Source organism: Halichoerus grypus, chromosome 13 (genome assembly GCF_964656455.1).
Source record: "Halichoerus grypus chromosome 13, mHalGry1.hap1.1, whole genome shotgun sequence".
NCBI lineage: Eukaryota > Metazoa > Chordata > Mammalia > Carnivora > Phocidae > Halichoerus > Halichoerus grypus.
The window spans coordinates 72,015,163-72,028,205 of record NC_135724.1 but is presented as its reverse complement, the minus strand read 5'-3'; the positions used below and the strand labels follow the sequence as shown (position 1 = coordinate 72,028,205).

Here is a 13,043-nt window from a genome sequence, read left to right as displayed (position 1 = left end):
AAGCAGACTCCCCAATGAACAAGGAGCCGATGTGGGACTCGATCCCAGCACCCTGGGATCACCACCCAAGCCGAAGGCAGATGCTTAACCAACTGAGCCACCCAGGCGTCCCTGGAAATTTTTAATTAAATGATAAAATTGTGTAAACTTCAAAAAAGTTTTCCCTTACCCATTTGTAAAATGGAGATAACCACCAAAACCATTCATAGGACTGCTGTGAGGGTCAAATGAACTGTTGTGAGGAGCGTGCTTAGTTGAGCTCAGCAAATGTTAGCTATTACAATTTTCAGGATAAGTAGTCTGTTAGTTTTGTGATCACATGTTCAATATTTTTCCTACTAGGCGTGAAAGCAAAGATCTTATCTTGTCTCTTATCACCAGTCCCTAGCACAAACAAGTATTTGATAGATAAATAAGTAAATTGGCTAAAACCCAGGACTCCCCCCATTTGGGGGATAAATTTTAGTAGCTTAAGTAACAGTTGCAAAAACTATATAAGGAACTCCCATGTACCCTTTACCTAGATTCACTACTTTTTTATATTTTGCCTCATTTGCTTAATCATGCCCCCCATACACACACACACACACACACACACATTTTTCTCTGAGTAATCCGAAATTAAGTTGGAGACGTTGTGCCCTTTTACCCCTAAATACTTCAGTGAATATTTCCTAAGAACAAGGACATTCTCTTAACGTGGCCACAATATAGTGATCAAATTTAGAAAATTTAACATTGATACAATAGGCATTAAGAGCTAGTTCACAATCAATATTCAAATTAGTCACTTGTCCCAATATTGTACATTATACCTATTCTGCTTCCTATCCTCCCCTCCTGAATCCAATTTAGAATCACATACCACATTTTGTTGTCATGCCTCTAATCTCTTTTAAACCAGGATAGTTCCTCAGCCTTTCTCTGTCTTTCATAATACCGAAAGTTATTTTGTAGAGTGCCCTTGATTTGGTTTTATTTCATGCTTCCTTGTGAGATTTGGGTTATACATTTTTGACAGAAATAATCACAGAAGAGATGTTGTGTCCTTCTCAGTGCATCTTATTGGAAGGAACATGATCTTTACTTGACCTATAATTGGTAACGTTAACTTTGATAACTTTGATTCACTTGTTCTTCGAGGTTATACCTCTGTAAAATTACCATTTTCCTTTTGTAATCAATAAGTAATTTATGGGAGACACTTTTAATGTGTAATTACCCTGTTCCTCTAGTTTTACCATTCATTATTGATTTTCTAACTCCATGAATTTTGTTAGTTGGCATTCTACTAAAAGGAGGGGTTTTCCCTTCTCCCTATCTATTTACTTCCTTATTTATATCAGCAAAGACTCATGGGTTGCCGTTTTATTCCATTAGTTACATTCTGTCACTATCATATATTTTGACGCTCAAACTGCCCCGATTTGGCCAGTGGTATCGCCTTCAAGTTAGCTCCTGTGTCTTAACATGTTCTCATCATTCTGATTCCCATCATCCTTACATTCTGATGCAACAAGATAGTCCAAGCTTTTTTTTTTTTTTTAAGATTTTATTTATTTATTTGACAGAGAGAGAGAGACAGCGAGAGCAGGAACACAAGCAGGTGGAGGGGGAGAGGGCGAAGCAGGCCTCCCACGGAGCAGGGAGCCCGATGCGGGGCTCGATCCCAGAACCCCGGGATCATGACCTGAGCCGAAGGCAGACGCCCAACGACTGAGCCACCCAGACGCCCCGGCTTATCTGGTACTTTCCCTGCGCGGACCCAGGCTCTTTTGAAAAGCTGCGAGAAAGTCCGTCTCTCCGCTTCCTGCCCTCAGGAGGAACCTTACAGCCCTTCACCTGGGCGGAAGAACGGCGCAGAGGACCAACCTTTTCCGGTTGTGGCCGGAAGTCCTCCGAGAGGGGCGGCTTTGTGTCAGGTGACCGGAGTCTGCGTAGGAGGGATTGCCGGTTTTACCGGACAGCCTGAGGGGACGGAGTGGCAGGGCGCCGGACGGATGGATAAGCTGGGGTGGCTTCAGCGGCGTTAGCTGAACAGAGGCAGGTACATGATGGGCTCGGGTGGTAGCTTAGGGGTTTATCAAGGTTGAGGGAGGCGGGCAGGGCTTCTGCTTTAACCGGGCCCACAGGTTGAGACACCTGGCCCGGCGGCGCAGAGACAACAACCCCGGCTCTGCCCGGGACCCTCCGCCCCAGAATAGAGGTCCCCCTGGCGTTGTGGTCTTCTGTCCTGTGATTACAGTTTTGGGAAACTGAGGCCCCGAGAAGGGAAAAGGCTCCCACGAGCTCTCCTTTCCGGGCAGGGACTCACTCTAACTCTTGTTTCTGTCCCCGGCTCGAGACCGCCTCTCTCAGGTGGATGTGCTTTAAATGATTTTGCCTCGGGTGGAGAGGCCGGGGTGAGAAAGCGTGGTCAACAGAGTGGGGCTTGGGAGTGAGAGAGCCGAGAGACTTCGCGGCTTACAGCCAGTTGTGCGTTATTGGCCCAGTCCATTCCCTTTGTTGAGCCTCAGTTTCCTCGTTTGTAAAACAGGGCAGCGTTCCTCAAAATACGGTCTTTTTTTTTTTTTTTTTTTTTTAAGATTTTATTTACTTGACAGAGAGAGACACAGCGAGAGAGGGAACACAAGCAGGGGGAGTGGGAGAGGGAGAAGCAGGCTTCCCGCCGAGCAGGGAGCCCAATGCGGGGCTCGAGCCCAAGACCCCGAAATCACGACCTGAGCCGAAGGCAGACGCTTAACGACTGAGCCACCCAGGCGCCCCTCAAAATACGGTTCTTACACTGGTCTGTTTTGAAATGTCCCGGGATGCATGCTTTACAGTGCAGGACTCAAGACCTCTGATTTAGAATCTGGGTCGGAACCTGGGAACGTTTTGAACATATACCTCGGGGGTCCTCTACATACTGATGTTTGAAGCCCACTGATTTGAAGTGCTTTCCTGCTGTGAGTACTAGATATACATTCTTTGCTTTGCGGCAGCTGGAGCCAGTTCCGGATCTTTGAAAGAATTGGGATGTTTAGACCAGAAAAGAGAACAGTAGAAGGAAACTGGCCTTAAAAACGGAAAAAAAAATTGTTATGGTGAAGAGTGCTTCACTTTTATCTTTGGGGTTGAAAGTGGCAGAACTAGGACCAATAGGCGGATTCTATTGACTTAATAGAAGAACTTAATGCTGGTCAGAGGTGACCAGCAATGGAGTGGATTGCCTCCAAAAGTAATGAACTCCCTGGTATTAGATGGAAGTCCTTTCCAACTTGAAATGTCTGATTTTGAGTAACTATTTTCAATCTGTCTGGTGCTGATTGACTTCTTTTTTCTGTCCTCTTTTCTTAACACCTCCATCCCCCCCCCCCCCCCAGCCTACATTTTCTAGAAGTAAGGCCAGTGGGTATGAAATAGTGTAATCTGTTCCTGGTTGTCCTGTGCACCATCCTTTTTTTCAGGGACTTTGGAATGGCCCATCTGATAAGGGCTCCTTAAATGTTTGTTGAATAACTAAGGAGGTACCCCACCCCATTGGTTTGTAGCTTATGTTTTTAGAGTAACTTGGAAATGCTGCTGAAGACTTTGTGTTTGATCAGGAGAAGCCAGTGAACTCTTTGGATCACAGAATTGAGGAGCCTCGGTCAGAAGGGCCCCTCAGGGTTGTTTAGGCCAGCCTTTCCTCCCTGGGACATAAATTCCTCTTTAATCCTCTCTCCAGCAATGCGTTGTATAGCTCTTGTGTCTAATGAGAGAATTTTTGCAATCTGTCAGCTAACTTTTCATCTAGTATTTAAAAACCAGTCCTTTTAGGGACTGCCAGTTCATCCTCCCTAACATACAATCTACAGGTAATGCTTCTAGCATTATCTTTAGTTTTCTTTTCTTTTCTTTTTAGATTTTATTTATTTGAGAGAGGGAGAGCAGGAGTGGGGGCGGGGCACAGAGGGACAAGCAGACTTCCCCCTGAGCACAGAGCCCTGGGGCTCATCCTAGGACCCTGAGCTCATGACCTGAGCTGACTGAGCCATCCATGCACCCCTAGCTTATCTTTAGTTTTCTAATCAAACGTTGAAGTTCCTAAAAGGTTGCTTTTTCAAAACCTGTAAGAATGTGGGCGCCTGGGTGGCTCAGTCGTTAAGCGTCTGCCTTCAGCTCAGTCCATGGTCCCAGGGTCCTGGGATCGAGTCCCACATTGGGCTCCCTGCTCGGCAGGAGGCCTGCTTCTCCCTCTCCCACTCCCCCCTGCTTGTGTTACCTCTCTCGCTGTGTCTCTCTCTGTCAAATAAATAAAATCTTTAACAACAACAACAAAAAAACCTGTAAGAATGCTTACATTGCCCTATGGAGCAAAGATTCCATATTATGACCCAATTCTGCTCACATCCTATCCCCCTCCCGAAAAATAGATTTTGTTGAGCCAAGACTTCCCGCTTGTGTTTACCTTCCTGCTTTGTTTGTGTTTCCTAGGACAAAAACAAACAAAAAAAAACCATTGTGAAATACTTATGCAGATATTATCCAGGTGCTGGGTAAAATGATTGTAATTTGGTGATGTCTTTAATACTTCTTAATCTGAAATTTTCCTTTTAAAAAAGTACCTGAATCGGCATTTCCAAAGTGTGTTCTTCAGGCCACTACTCTGAAGAGATGCCTCTGAAAAAAGAATTCCATAGTAAAAATAAGTTTGGAAAATGCTGTATATCATTATCTTTTCTTGGAACTTCTCAGTTCCAATGTACTGGGATGTCCTATAATAAAGAAACATACCTAACCTTGTTTAATCTAGTGTTGCCAAACTTAATTGATGTGCAGTACTTTTTTTTTTTAACTGAAGCACACATTGGCAAATTCTTTTATTTATTTATTTATTTTTTATTTAAGTAATCTCTACACCCAATCTGGGGCGTGAACTCATAACCCTGAGATCAAGAGTCGCATGCTCTTTTGGACTGAGCCACCCTGGTGTCCCTCACATTGGCAGATTCTCATCTAGAGAGTCTGCAGTTTATGGCATGTAGGCCAAATCTGGCTCCATTGCCTGTTTTTGCAGGGCATGTGAGCTAGGGATGGATTTTACATTTTTAAATGGTGGGGAATAAATCCAAAAAAGAATAATGTTTTGTGATCTGTGAAAATTATAGGAAATTTAAAACTATAAATAAGGTTTTATTGGAACACAGCCACACCCATTAATTTACAATTGTAATCTTCGGCAGAAGAGTTGAGTAGTTGCCCCAAAGACCATATGGTTCACAAAGTCTAAAGTATTTACTGTATGGCATTTTACAGAACTTGCCAGCTCCTGGTTTTTTCATGTACATTTTTTAACTCTTTAACTTTTTTACATTTTTAACTTTTTGAACATTTTTTAATATTTTTAAACTTTTGTATAATTTATTTTGAAATAATTTTAGACTTGCAAAAATAATGCACAAACTTCCTGTATACTTTTCACCCAACTTTCCCTAATGTTAACATTTTACATAACCATGTTAAAATTAACTAAATAAGAAATTTAACATTAATACAGTACTGCTGACTAATCTATAGACTTTATTCAAATTTAGCCATTTGTCTACTAATGTCCTTTTTCTGTTCCTGGATCCAGCCCAGTTTCCACATTGCGTTTAGTTTTCAAGTCTCCCGAGTCTCTAGTGATCTGAGACAGTTCCTGTCTTTTTTGTCTTTTGTGACTGTAAACTTTATTTTTTTTTTTAAAGATTTTATTTATTTGAGAGAGAGAGAGAAGGCACAAGCAGGAGGAGGGGCAGAGGGAGAAGCAGGCTTCCCACTGAGCAGGGAGCCCCATGGGGGGCTCAATCCCAGGACCCTGGGATCATGACATGAGCTAAAGGCAGAGGCTTAACTGACTGAGTCACCCAGGCAACCCGACTGTAAACTTTTGAAGAGGACTGGCCAATTTTGTAGAATGTCTGTCAATTTTTTTTTGAAATGGAATTCACATATCATAAAATTCACCATTTTAAAGAGTACAATTTAGTAGTTTTTAGTATGTTCACAAGGTTGTGTAATCATCACCACTATTTTAATCCCAGAACATTTTCATGTCCCCCAAAAGAAAACCTGTACATGTTAGCAGGCACTCCTTATTCTCCCCTCTTCCATCCCCTGGCAACCACTAATATGGATTCATATAGTATGTGCCCTTTTTACAGTATGTGGCTTTTGTGTCTGGCTTCTTTCATTAAGCATATGTTTTCATAAGGTTCATCCATGTTGTGACCTATATCGGTATTTCATTACATTTATTGATGAATAATATTTCATTGTATGGTTACACCACATTTTGTTTATCCATTCATCAGTTGATTGACATTTAGGTTGTTTCTGCCCTTTGGTTATTATGACTAATGCTGCTGTGAACATTCATGTACACGTTTTTGTTTGAACATATTTTCAGTCCTCCTAGATGTGTCTCCTTAGGAGTGGAATTGCTGGGTCATATGGCAGCTCAATGTTTAACTTTTTGAAGAACTGCCAAACTGTTTTCCACAGCAGCTGCACCATTTTACATTCCCATTAGCAATATGTGAGGGTTCCATTTTCTCCACATCCTCTTCGACACTTGTTATTGTCCCTTTTTGTTGTTGTTATTATTATATCCACTCTAGTGGCTGCAAAGTAGCATCTAATTGTAGTTTTTATTTTCATTTCCCTAATCACTGATGATGTTGAACATCTTTTCATGTGCATATTGGCCATCTGTGTGTCTTTGGAGAAATGTCTATTCAAATCCTTTGTCCATTTTATAATTGAGTTATTTGTTATCATGCAGTTTTGCATGTAAATATTCAGAGAGTTTGCAGATTCCCTGAAGCCCCTTGAAGTAACTCAGAGTGAGCTGAACTGCAAAATCTGAGGCAATGCCAGTAACTCCCTGATCTGAATGGAGTTGGATTTGGACATGCTGAAGTGCAGAGTAATTGTCCCTTTGAAACTGCTGACCATTCAGAGCTTCTCTCAACTCCAACCACTGCTGATCATGCAGAGCTGGGATGGCCATAATCAAGTAAGAGGGGTACTATGGTATTATTTGAAATGTGATAAGACCACTAAGAGATCCTGCCATCTGAGAGCTACTCTCGTGGTTGTCTGGTCACAAGCAAGGAGTAGAGGAGTCAGTGGTGGTCTGGATTACTCCGGACTTGTGATATTGGGACAGCTGTGTGGGGTGGCAAAGCTACCGGTGCACCCATGCCTCTTTTGACCCCAGAGCATTTGGCTATAACCAGACCATTCTGAACATATAATTAAAAAATAAAACAGGGGCGCCTCGATGGCTCAGTTGGGTAAGCATCCAACTCTTGATTTTGGCTCAGGTTGTGATCTCAGGGTTGTGAGATCAAGCCCTGCATTGGGCTCTGCAGTGGGTGTGGGAGCCTGCTTAAGATTCTCTCTCTCGGGGCACCTGGGTGGCTCAGTTGGTTAAATGACTGCCTTCAGCTCAGGTCGTGATCCTGGAGTCCCGGGATCGAGTCCTGAGTCGGGCTCCCTGCTCAGCAGGGAGTCTCCTTCTCCCTCTGACCCTCCCCCCTCTCATGTGCTCTCTCTCTCTCTCCCCTCTCTCTCTCAAATAAATAAAATCTTAAAAAAAAAAAAAAAGATTCTCTCTCTCTCCCTTGGGGCTCCAGGGTGGCTCAGTTGGTTAAGCATCTACCTTCAGCTCAGGTCATGATCTCGGGGTCCTGGGATCAAGTCCCACATCACTCCCTGTTCAGCGGGGAGTCTGCTTCTTCCTCTCCCTTTGCCCCTCTCCACCCCCTTCCCCGCTTGTGCTCTCTGCTATCTCAAATAAATAAAAATCTTAAAAAAAAAAAAAAAGATTCTCTCCCTCATCCCCTTCCCCCCTCTTAAAAAAAAGTTTTTACAAAGAAAAAAGACACTTTAATTTTCAATGCTTTTAATATTTTAAGTTACAGTAAACTGAATGAGTATTAATTTTATTTTTTCACTTCACTAAGCATGTGTACCAATAGTAAGAGTGTTTTTAATGTGATAAAATTTTTTAAAATTCACAGACAATTGTGATTTTCCCATTGATTATTACTGTCATTTTTTATAGTATCAGCTTGCATTTTTATTGTCCTGCTTTACTGTGCCAAGCAAGGATTGTCTGCATTTTCCTCCAGCATTTTATTTGTTGGTAGAATTCATGTCCATAATAAAAGTGTAGTCCAAAATGCAAAATCTTCACATTCAACTAAGAGGAATCATTCAGGAAGACATATGCACCCTTTTTACTTCAGACTTAATACCGTATTAAGAGCATTTCTAGCATTAGGGGCCTGAAACTTTAGAAAATACGTTTCCAGGGCGCCTGGGTGGCTCAGTCGTTAAGCGTCTGCCTTTGGCTCAGGTCATGATCCCAGGGTCCTGGGATCGAGCCCCGCATCGGGCTCCCTGCTCAGTGGGAAGCCTGCTTCTCCCTCTCCCACTCCCCCTGCTTGTGTTCCCTCTCTTGCTGTGTCTCTCTCTGTCAAATAAATAAATAAACTCTTTAAAAAATATGTTTCCTTCTCTCTCTGACAAATAAAATCTTAAAATATATATATATATGTTTCCTTTTCCAAAGATGAGAAGGACTGGGGGGATGAGGAATGAAATATGATAATCCCCATAATTAGGAACCAGAAAGAGGCATATTCCTGAGAACCATTAATTGAGTAATTCACTCATTTAACAAGTATTTTGATACAGTATGTAGAAATTAAGATGGGAGACACTGCAGTATAGATAACACCGATTTTTCTTACTGATTTAGAAATAAGAAAAGATTTAGCCAAGTGCCAAACTTTAAAGATGCAAGGGAAAAGGTATATTTTGGGGAGCAAATACCTTGAACAGGTGAGAGGAAATGTAATCCATGGTATGAGTGGAAAGTTTAGCCTTAGTTAAGAGCAGAGATAGTTCATGCATGGTAATAAAGAGAGAAAAAAGAATATAAGACTACAGACAGAGCCAAGTTGTCCTATTTGGAAGTAGGAAGATAAGGAAGTTCTCGTTTTTACTTTTTTCAGGGAAATAATAAGGATGGTCATTAGTGAAGGTGAAGAGAAAGTAGGAGCTGTTTGTAACTGAAGGAGTAAAAAGTTATGAAACAGCCCTCACAGACTGATAAATTAGATTGACTCAAAATATGGTGGAAGGATTGCTGAAAATTGCAAGGGGTCTTCTGAGGTCATAAATTCAAGGTAAATTGATTTGCAGAAAATCTCCTTCTCCTTCTTCCCTGTCTAGGCGTGTTCAGTTCTTTTAATATATCAATAAATAGGAAGGCATTATTTTACTGTTTTACATTTTTTAAAGTAAGTCCTTTATGGAAACTAAGGAGGGGAAGGAAATTATGGAGGTATGCATTTGGATAAAAGGATGGACCATGAGATCTAAATAAGATAAAAAGGAAGTAAGGACTTGAAGAGTCTTTATATGCAGTAGAAAGGGGGTAAAGTTAGTGAACTAGCCATCCCAGTTACTTGAAGTCTTATCAAACTAAATAGTATTAAGAAGAAATTTGCTAGAATTTAAGAAGTGGTGGTAAGATGATGAGACTACTGAAATACATGTTTTAATAGTCTAGTAATAGTTAATGACAAATTTTAGAGTATGGCCACAGAAGTGGGTTGGTGAAGTTGAGTAGAAAACAAGATCTTTAGGGAAAAGCTTAAAGAAGCAAGTGGCTGGAGCAGGTTCCAGACAGGTTATCTCTGGAGATATTGAACATACTCTTAAAAATAACGGAAATGTGGTGGAGAGAAGTGCAGTTAGGCAGATGCTAAAATAGAGAAATTAAAGGACATGACCAGCTCAGTCAAAGGAAATATGTGCATTGATTAGATTAGACTTGTTAATCAGCTACACTCATAATCTATTGATAGTAAGTTCTATTTAATACTTTCTTCTTTGAAGTGATCTTTTTGTGTCTCTGTACAGTAAATTATGCAGTGTTGTGTCAGGAGGTTGTAGAGAGGTGTCTTTGCAGGCGTAAGTGGGGGTGTGCTGACCATCATTACATTTCTCTTTGTTCACTGATCAACCTAGGATTGGAACTATGTTGCAAAGAAGTCAGATCTATTTAACAAGGAATTGGGGCTAAATGAAATACAAAGGTTTCTTTCTTTTTTTTTTTTTTTAAGATTTTATTTATTTATTTGACAGAGAGAGACACAGTGAGAGCAGGATCACAAGCAGGGGGAGAGGGAGAGGGAGAAACAGGCCCGCGGAGCAGGGAGCCCGATACGGGGCTCGATCCCAGGACCCTGGGATCATGACCGGAGCCAAAGGCAGACGCTTAATGACTGAGCCACCCAGGTGCCCCCCAAAGGTTTCTTTCAACCTAAATAAATTTTCCACAATTAGTTTTTGGTTTTTAATAAGCCCTATTTCCCCTATTAATTGGTATCACAGTACCTTAAAATTAAAAAGGACACATAACTTCGGGACTTGTTTTTTGAAACAGGAAGTTCTAGGTTGAAAATATTTTGGGTGAGGGGCACAAAACAATAATTTTAATTGTGAAAGTAATATATGCTTATTTTGGGAAATACAGAAAAGCTTCCCTCTCTTCCCACCCACGTTGTTTCTTTTTTTTTTTTTCTTTTTTTAAAGATTTTATTTATTTATCTGAGAGAGAGAATGGGAGACAGAGAGCATGAGAGGGGAAGGGTCAGAGGGAGAAGCAGACCCCCCGCTGAGCAGGGAACCTGATGTGGGACTCGATCCCGGGACTCCAGAATCATGACCTGAGCCGAAGGCAGTTGCTTAACCAACTGAGCCACCCAGGCGCCCCCACCCACGTTGTTTCTAACTCTAGTATCCGAAGAGAGCCTTTATTAAGTTGCTTTATTTCCTTCTTGTTTCTCCCCCAGTGTGTACATTTTTAATGGTTAGAACCATTCACTTCACATAGTTCTATAGCTTGCTTTTTCCTGTTAGCATTTTTTTTTTTAAGATTTTTATTTTTAACTAATCTCTACACCCAACATGGGGTTCCAGCCCACAACCCTGAGATCAGGAGTCGCATACTCTACTATGGACTGAACCACACAGAGGCCCCTCCTGTTAGCATTTTAATGTTGATGTCTCTGCACTTTTGCCAGCCTTTTTTTTGTAAGCATTACCTCTGATACATTTACTTAGCCATTCACTTACTCGATAAGTTAGTAAGTATTGTATAGATATATATAACAATTACTCAGCATGTTCTTAGTGAGTGGAAATCTGGTTTTCTTTCTAATAAGGAGCACATTCTTTTTAAAAAGAACTTTATTGTGGTAAAATATACACAACAGAATTTACCATTTTAAACGTTTTTAAGTGTACAATTCAGTAGCATTAAGTACATTCACGATGTTGTGCAACCATCACCACTGTGTGTTTCCAAAGCTTTATCATTACCCCAAACAGAAGCTCTATACCCATTAAACAATAACTTCCCATTCCCCCCTCATCCTAGTTCCTGGTAACCTCTAATCCACTTTCTATCTCTATGAATTTTCTATTTTAGATATTTTCTTTTCTTTTTTTTATTAAGACCGTAATCACCCATTTTTATTTTATTTTTATTTATTTTTAAGTAGCCTACACACCCATCGTGGGGTTTGAACTCATGACTCTGAGATCAAGAGTCACCCTACCAGCTGAGCCAGCCAGGCACCCCTGTTGTAGATATTTTCTATTAAGGGAATCATGTGATAAATGACATTTTGTGGAAATATAGGGATCTTTTCTCCAATTTTTTTTATTGGATTTAAATCACATAACATAAAATTTATCATCTTAACCATTTTTAAGTGAATAGTTCAGTGGTATTAAGTACATTCATATTGTTGTGCAACCATTACCACCATACATCTCCAGAACTCTTTTCATTTTGCAAAACTGAAAGTGTATGCCCATTAAACGGTAACTCACTGTTCCCTCCTCTCCCCTACCCCTGGCAACCGCAATTCTACTTTCTGTCTCCATGATTTTGACTATTCTACGTACCTCATATTGAGTGGAATACTACAGTATTTGTCTTTTTTGCGACTGGTTTATTTCGCTTAGCATAATGTCCTCAAGGTTCATCCATGTTGTGGTATGTGTCAAAATTTTCTTCCTTTTTAAGACTCAATAATAGTCCATGGTATGCATATTATCACATTTTGTTTATCCATTTATTTATGTGTGGATGGACACTTGGGTTGCTTCCATGTTTTAGCTATTGTGAATAATGCAGATATTAACATGGGTGTACAGATATTTCTTTAAGACCCTGCTTTCAGTTCTTATGGATATATACCCAGAAGCAGAATTGCTGGATCATATGGTAATTCTATTTTTAATTTTTTGAGGAATTGCCATAGTGTTTTCCACAGCAGCTGTGCCATTTGCTTTCCTACCAAAAGTGCACAAAGGTTCCAATTTCTTCACCTCCTCAACAACACTTGTTATTTTCTGTTTTTTGTTTGTTTGTTTTGTTTTTATAGTAGCCATCCTAATGGGTATAAGGTGGTATTTTGTAGTTTGGTTTTGGATTTTTGTAAATAGTAATATTGAGCATTTTTTCATGTTGTTTTTGGCCACTTGTATATCTTTGGAGAAATGTCTATTCAGGTTCTTTGCCCATTTTTTTTTTAAGATTTTATTTATTTATTTGACAGAGAGCATAAGTAAAGGGAGCGGTGGGCAGAGGGAGAGGGAGAAGCAGGCTCTCCCCTGAGCAGGGAGCCCGATGCGGGGCTTGACCCCAAGACCCTGGGATCATGAGCCAAAGGCAGATGCTTAACAGACTGAGCCACCCAAGTGCCCCTCCTTTGCCCATTTTTGAAATGGATTGTTGTTTCATTGTTGTTGAGTTTTAAGAGGGTTTTTTTTTTTTTAGGATTTTATTTATTTATTTGACAGAGAGACAGAGCACAAGCAGGGGGAGGGGCAGAGGGAGAGGGAGAAGCAGGCTCCCCATTGAGCAGGGAGCACAATGTGGGGCTCAATCCCAGGACCCTGGATCATGACCCGAGCCGAAGGCAGACACTTAACTGATTGAATCGCCC

At 40.9% G+C, this 13,043-nt stretch overlaps 1 protein-coding gene across 4 annotated transcripts in view; it reads left to right on the top strand.

Moving 5' to 3' along the window:
* Positions 1 to 1,895: 1,895 nt before the first annotated feature.
* Positions 1,896 to 13,043, top strand: part of RNF185 (ring finger protein 185) — a 35,972-nt gene continuing 24,824 nt past the window's right edge. The window contains exon 1 of one of the 4 annotated variants that reach the window (XM_036074560.2): positions 1,896 to 2,047. The gene's annotated coding sequence lies outside the window, so the exon portion shown is untranslated. Of the gene's footprint in view, positions 2,048 to 6,787; positions 7,022 to 13,043 lie in introns of those variants that run through there. The other 3 variants (XM_036074565.2, XM_036074562.2, XM_078060757.1) reach the window with 3 other exon arrangements.